The following is a 7,163-nucleotide window of genomic DNA, read 5'->3' on the forward strand; positions in this document are numbered from 1 at the left end:
CACTGTGTAATGATAATGAACCCTTCTGTGTCTCAGCTGCTGCAGAACATTGTAATACACCCTGCATGTTCTCCAGTAATGTGCTTCATGATGCCTTCTTGCAGCAGTTGAGGTGTGTATTATGAGGTTCTGCAGCAGCTGTGGTATATGTATGATGATGTTATGCAGCAGCTGAAGTATGTTATGAGGTTCTGCAGCAGCTGTGGTATATGTATGATGATGTTATGCAGCAGCTGAAGTATGTTATGAGGAATGCAGCAACGGAGGTGTATTATGATGTTAGCTGAGGCGGGTATTATGAGGTTCTGCAGCAGCTGAGGTGTATTATGATGTTAGTTGAGGCGGGTATTTGGTGTATTATGATGTTAGCTGAGGCGGGTATTATGAGGTTCTGCAGCAGCTGAGGTGTATTATGATGTTAGCTGAGGCAGGTATTATGAGGTTCTGCAGCAGCTGAGGTGTATTATGATGTTAGCTGAGGCAGGTATTATGAGGTTCTGCAGCACCTGAGGTGTATTATGATGTTAGCTGAGGCAGGTATTATGAGGTTCTGCAGCAGCTGAGGTGTATTATGATGTTAGCTGAGGCATGTATTATGAGGTTCTGCAGCAGCTGAGGTGTATTATGATGTTAGCTGATGCAGGTATTATGAGGTTCTGCAGCAGCTGAGGTGTATTATGATGTTAGCTGATGCAGGTATTATGAGGTTCTGCAGCAGCTGAAATGTATTATGATGTTAGCTGAGATGGGTATTATGAGATTCTGCAGCAGCTGAGTTATGCATTGCGATGTTCTGCAGCAGCTGAGGTGTATTATGAGGTTCTACAGCAGCGGAGGTGTATTATGATGTTAGTAGATGCGGGTACTATGAGGTTCTGCAGCAGCTGAGATGTGTATTATGAGGTTCTGCAGCAAGTGAGGTGTAATATGATGTTAGTTGAGACAGGTATTATGAGATTCTGTAACAATACTCTGACAGGTAAAAGTACCACTAAGGCCACGTTCACATATTCAGTATTTGGTCAGTTTTTTACATCAGGAAAAATATAATAGAAACACGGGCACCACTTCAGTATTTTTCACCCACTCCCAATTTTTGGTTACAAATACTGAGGTAAACAATGACCAGATACTGAACATATGCGCGTGGCCTAAAGGGAACAACCAGGAACCTGACACAATGGCTGACTACTGGGCTGTTTTACGTTACTCATGTTCTTTCTGTGAGAGAAACATTCCTTAAATCCTTCCTCATTCCGCCATCCTCAGGGCTGAGGTTCAGTAATGGCCCCCATCTACTCGCCAGCTACTCACAAGTATTCACTACTGACAGACATTTATTGAGACAAGTGCTGAGGGAAAACTAGGGTTGTCTGTTACAGCCAATCAGATCCCAGCTTAAAATCCCTAACCTTCCATTTCTCAGTGAAAGCTGCAATGCGATTGGTTGCCATAGACTATAAACTGATTTTTTTTTTTTTTTAATAGATGAGCCGCACATCTAAAATGGCTTCCAATCCTTTCTTTTTACCTCAGAGCACAGACAGACATCATATGTGACATGTTGTAGGAGGAGGTCTATGTTAATAACATAACGATTTATTTCTGTGAGGTAAATAATTGTCTAATGATGATACTAAGTAGTTTTATTTAACATTATAGCTATCATTGCTCCACAGGGAACCTTTCTGATCTGTGGGGTCCGATCGCCAGGACCCCACCGCTGCACTCTCTATGGGACTGCCAGAAATCATGGAGTACAGGGCTCCATTCTCTTATAGCAGTGGTGGGGAGCTTGTGTGGGGGGAGACTTCAGAGCCCTGTCTTCAGTGGAGAGACCCCCAGTGATCAGAACCTTATCGCCTCTCCTGTGGTGATCACTTGCACTATTGGAAATATTGGGAATGATGTGAACAGGAGCGAAGCTGCTGCTGTGAGATCACAATCTGTGAGCGGCTGTGACGTCACCGGACGATTCCTCTCAGGTACATTGTGCGATCACAGGTGTGTACAGTCAGCAATCTACTGACACATCACGTCAGTGTCAGGCAGGTGAGCTGCTGTCAGGTGTGACCCCTGACTGTGTGACCCCTGACTACGTGACCCCTGACTACGTGACCCCTGACTACGTGACCCCTGACTACGTGACCCCTGACTACATGACCCTTGACTACATGACCCCTGACTACAAGACCTCTGACTACACATATTACATGATTCCTGACTACAGATCCCCGTGACTGTATGACCCGTGACTGTATGACCCGTGACTGTATGACCCGTGACTGTATGACCCGTGACTGTATGACCCGTGACTGTATGACCCCTGACTGTATGACCCCTGACTACATGACCCCTGACTACATGACCCCTGACTACATGACCCCTGACTACATGACCCCTGACTACATGACCCCTGACTACATGACCCCTGACTACATGACCCCTGACTACATGACGCCTGACTACACATACTACATGACCACTGACTACATGACATTTGACTATATGACCCCTGACTATATGACCCCTGACTATATGACCCCTAACTATATGACCCCTAACTACATGACCTCTGTTAACAGGACCTCTGACTACACATAGTACATGACCTCTGACTACGTGATCCCTAACTATATGACCCCTGACTACATGACCTATCTTTACATGACCTCTGACAACACATACTACATGACCTCTGATTACATGACCTCTGACTACATGACCCCTTTCTACTGACTACATGACCTCTAATTACATGACCCTCTGACTACAGGACCTCTGACTATATATAACATGACCCCTGACTACATACAACATCACCATGACTACATGACCTCGACTACAGGACATCTAACTACACATACTACATGACTCCTGACTACTTGGCTAGTAGACCTCTGACTCTGGCTATATCTTGACTACACTACATACTACGTGACCCCTGACTACATGACCCCTGACTACATGACCTTTGACTACATACTACGTGACCCCTGACTACATGACCCCTGACTACATGACCTTTGACTACATACTACGTGACGTCTGACTACATGACCCGGGACTACTTAACCTCTAACAAATGACCTGTGATTACATGACGTTGGCATAGTGGAGTCCGGGTGCCCCTCTATACTGCTACCCAACTTCCACCCCCAATAGTTTAACCCCTTATTAAAATAACCACAGACACATAAATGGATGAAATGGCCACAGCAGCCTTTATTAAACATAACTTACAATAACATTATAGAAAAAAGGGGTTGTGGTCCTCGAAGCTTAAAACAGTCTGGTGATCACCCAATACTCCAAGCTTACCTTCCCCCTAAACCCCCATTACTCCCAGCCGCAACCACCAACTCGGGAGCACCAAAACAAATATGAGGGGGAAGGGTTAAACCACCAAACATGGGAACCAGCACCACCAAGCCGACGTTCCCCCATGATCACCAGACCACTCCCCAAACCAGTAAATTAAAGGGGGTTCCACCTCCATTGGGACCCCCAATCCAATTTTCACCAACTTCGAGGACCCCACCCCAACCGCCACAGCCACTATGACCCGAAACAGAACATAAGGGAGGGTGGGCGGGACAATTTCCTCAGCTGCCACCGCAGCAATGGCTTCTTCCCCCTTGAGCTTCACTATATTATCCCCTACCAGTCCCTGTACCCCCACCCCTTTCTCACCTCACCCTATCCCCCCTAGCCACGTCATGCCGGCCTCCACCTACCCCCTGGGGAGGGGGTGTGGGTTCCAGCCGGGCACTTGACGTTGGCATAGTGGAGTCCGGGTGCCCCTCTATACTGCTACCCAACTTCCACCCCCAATAGTTTAACCCCTTATTAAAATAACCACAGACACATAAATGGATGAAATGGCCACAGCAGCCTTTATTAAACATAACTTACAATAACATTATAGAAAAAAGGGGTTGTGGTCCTCGAAGCTCAAAACAGTCTGGTGATCACCCAATACTCCAAGCTTACCTTCCCCCTAAACCCCCATTACTCCCAGCCGCAACCACCAACTCGGGAGCACCAAAACAAATATGAGGGGGAAGGGTTAAACCACCAAACATGGGAACCAGCACCACCAAGCCGACGTTCCCCCATGATCACCAGACCACTCCCCAAACCAGTAAATTAAAGGGGGTTCCACCTCCATTGGGACCCCCAATCCAATTTTCACCAACTTCGAGGACCCCACCCCAACCGCCACAACGAGAGCGCTTTGACCCCCTCAAACGCTCGAGACCCCCCTCCCTCACTTGACAATGCCATGGCCCGCTCAAAACCCTTCTGAATCCCCAAAGACCATAAATCCGTTCCTACTGCATTCATTTAGTCAGACAGGGCCCTACGCCACGTCCGTCTTGGGACCATGTCTGACCAGCCGTCCAAAATCCTGGCACAGCGACCCACAGCCGAAGTAAATCATGTTTTACATCCCTTATCATATCCTGGCTCGCCACCATCCCCACATCATTTCCCCCAACATACAAGACCAGAATATCTGGCGCCCGATCCAGCCGCATCGCCTTGTGCACCTTGGGCAGCACCCGCATCCTCCGCATGCCCCGGAAACCCAACCACCTAATTACACCGCCCTTCGAGCAAAGCCGAGCTGACGTCCCTCCAAACGAATGCTCGCCTGGATCACTGCCCAATGCACAAAGGCGTGGCCCAATATCCAGACCAAATGAGAAAGGTCACCTGCAAAAAAGACAGCAAAAACCTCACAGTACCATGACATAACGAAACAGCTCCCACAGCTCCCCCCATATAACAATTCTAAAGGCACACGTAACTCAAATATCGCCTAGATGCCACCAACCTATCCTCCATACCACCTAGGGACTCAAACCGCACCCTGCCGCCTCCGTTCCCGCTCCAATCCTAAAAGAATGAGGCGCGTAACAACCAAGATGAAAGCCAAGACCCTCCACGCATCTCCGAAAAATTGCCCGAAACTGATAATTTGATAAAACAAACCATCCTCGTGACAAAGTATCGGACCATCAACCCCTGGTCCCAACCCCCCCCTTTTTTTTTTTTTTTCTTTTTTTTTATATTAAACTCTCCAAATACCTTACCGGACACACTACCGACCCAGCCACCATACCCTGCACCACACACCGTCCTCTGCCGGCTTGATCCGTCCCTGACCTCTGAAGCCAAAATTCCACCCCATTCTCAAGTAAAAGCACGTCTCACGCCTGAATCCTCCCATGACCTTGCCGACTAACCGCCACCAACTCCCTAATCTTAAGCGCTCCAAAGAACGCAAGGAAAACTCAACGAAACAAAATAACCGCAAAACCGAATGACACACCAACACTCAAGTGGGCCCCCCAAGCGCTCCAACTATGCCGCCCCCGGCGAAACCCCTTCAAGGCCCGTCGCACCAATTTAAATTTCCTGCAAATCCAGCCTGTTCCTCAACTGAAACCAAAAGGCCAGGCCCCGCCACCATCCGCCCCCATTTTTTCCTGGGACCAACCCCATGCTGACCACCGCCTGACCCCAAGAACAACATGCCTACCTGATCCCCCACCGATCAAATCAACCAAACGACTGAACCCAGTCCTCCCATTGTAACCAAGCCTGCTGATAAGCCGTCCAGTCTCCGCCACCAACGATCCCTTGATCCAATGTCCAACGGCCCTCATCCCACCCTCCATAGTTCAGGAGGGCACAATAACCCCACGGCCATAGCCACCCAGCGCCAAATCACTGAAGCGGCCCACTGGAAACGAGAGAGAGCGTCAGCAATAGAATTCAGCACCCCCGGCACATGAGACCCAGATACACCAGCATTGATGGACAAACAAGCCAACACTAATCTCCGCAACACTCTACTCACCGGAGGAGAGGTAGCCGAAATTTTATAAATTGCAAACCCGACCCCCATGTTGTCACTAGTAAAACCGCCCCCGACCGTTCCGAAAACGCTCCCGCCACAGCGTAACTGGCACCAAAATCGGAAAATGTTGCAACAGCGTTAAGTGCTCCACCAAACCCGCAGAACACCAACCTCCAGCCATCGCTCCGCACACCACTCGCCCCCAAAATAGGCCCCTTAGCCTTGACCCCCAGACGCATCGGTAACAAAAAAGGTCTAACTACAAATTACCCCCAGAGGCTCCATCAACAGTGACCGCCCATTGCAGTTCCCCCAGTAATTGTCCCCAAACCTCCAACTCCGCCTCAACCTTGACCGACAACCGCATAAAATGGTGAGGTGCAAGCACCCCCACAGAGGCCATCTCAAGCCGCCGTGAAAAATTCCGCCGCATCGACATCCCCCGAAATGTAAAATCAAATTTGCCCAGCAACGATTGCACCTCCCGCATGATGAGTTTTCCAACCCTCAATGCCCTTGCCACCTCCTCCCTGAGGGCCACCACCTTGTCCACCGGTAACCAAACTCCCACCTGTCCGAGTCAATAACAATCCCAAGGAAGGAAATACATGCCGCCGGACCCTCCGTTTTCCGGCGCCAAAGGGACCCAAAAACGCAAAGCCACCCACTCAATTGTTGCAAGCAAATTCCGGCAAACCACAGAGTCCCCCGGACCGACACAGAAAAACCGTCTATACAGTGAATAACAGCCTGCAAACCAGAAACCTCCCTAACCACCCACTCCAAAAAGAAACTAAACCCTAAAACAATAACAAGACAACGAGCATCCCATGGATAGGCATCTATCAACAAAATAACTCCCCCCCCCCCCCCAATAACAGCCGAGCAAGCGCACACTATCCGGATGAACTGGCAACCGCCGAAATGCCGCTTCGACCTCCATCTTAGCCATCAGGGCCCCCTTTTCCACACCGCCGCACCCAGTCTGCTGCTTCATCGAAAGACGTAGCAACCACCCAACTTAACTCAGGATCTATACCATCATGTACTGATCCCCCACGGATAAGACAAGTGGTGATGGAACCGATACTTAATCCTCTCTCTCATCAGCACCACCCCCAGCGGAGAAAACCACCAAAGCCGAAAGGTCCGGGACCGAAAAAGGTCCGCCATATGCCCCAACGACACCTCCTCTGACAACTTTTTCCGAACCACCTCTGGATGCTGGCCCCCCGACTGTAAGTTCTTAAAAAAAACGCCCCTGCCCCCGGACCCGCTCCCGAAGGAATACAAA

The sequence above is a fragment of the Anomaloglossus baeobatrachus genome, chromosome 8 (genome assembly GCF_048569485.1).
Source record: "Anomaloglossus baeobatrachus isolate aAnoBae1 chromosome 8, aAnoBae1.hap1, whole genome shotgun sequence".
In the NCBI taxonomy this organism is placed as follows: Eukaryota; Metazoa; Chordata; class Amphibia; order Anura; family Aromobatidae; genus Anomaloglossus; species Anomaloglossus baeobatrachus.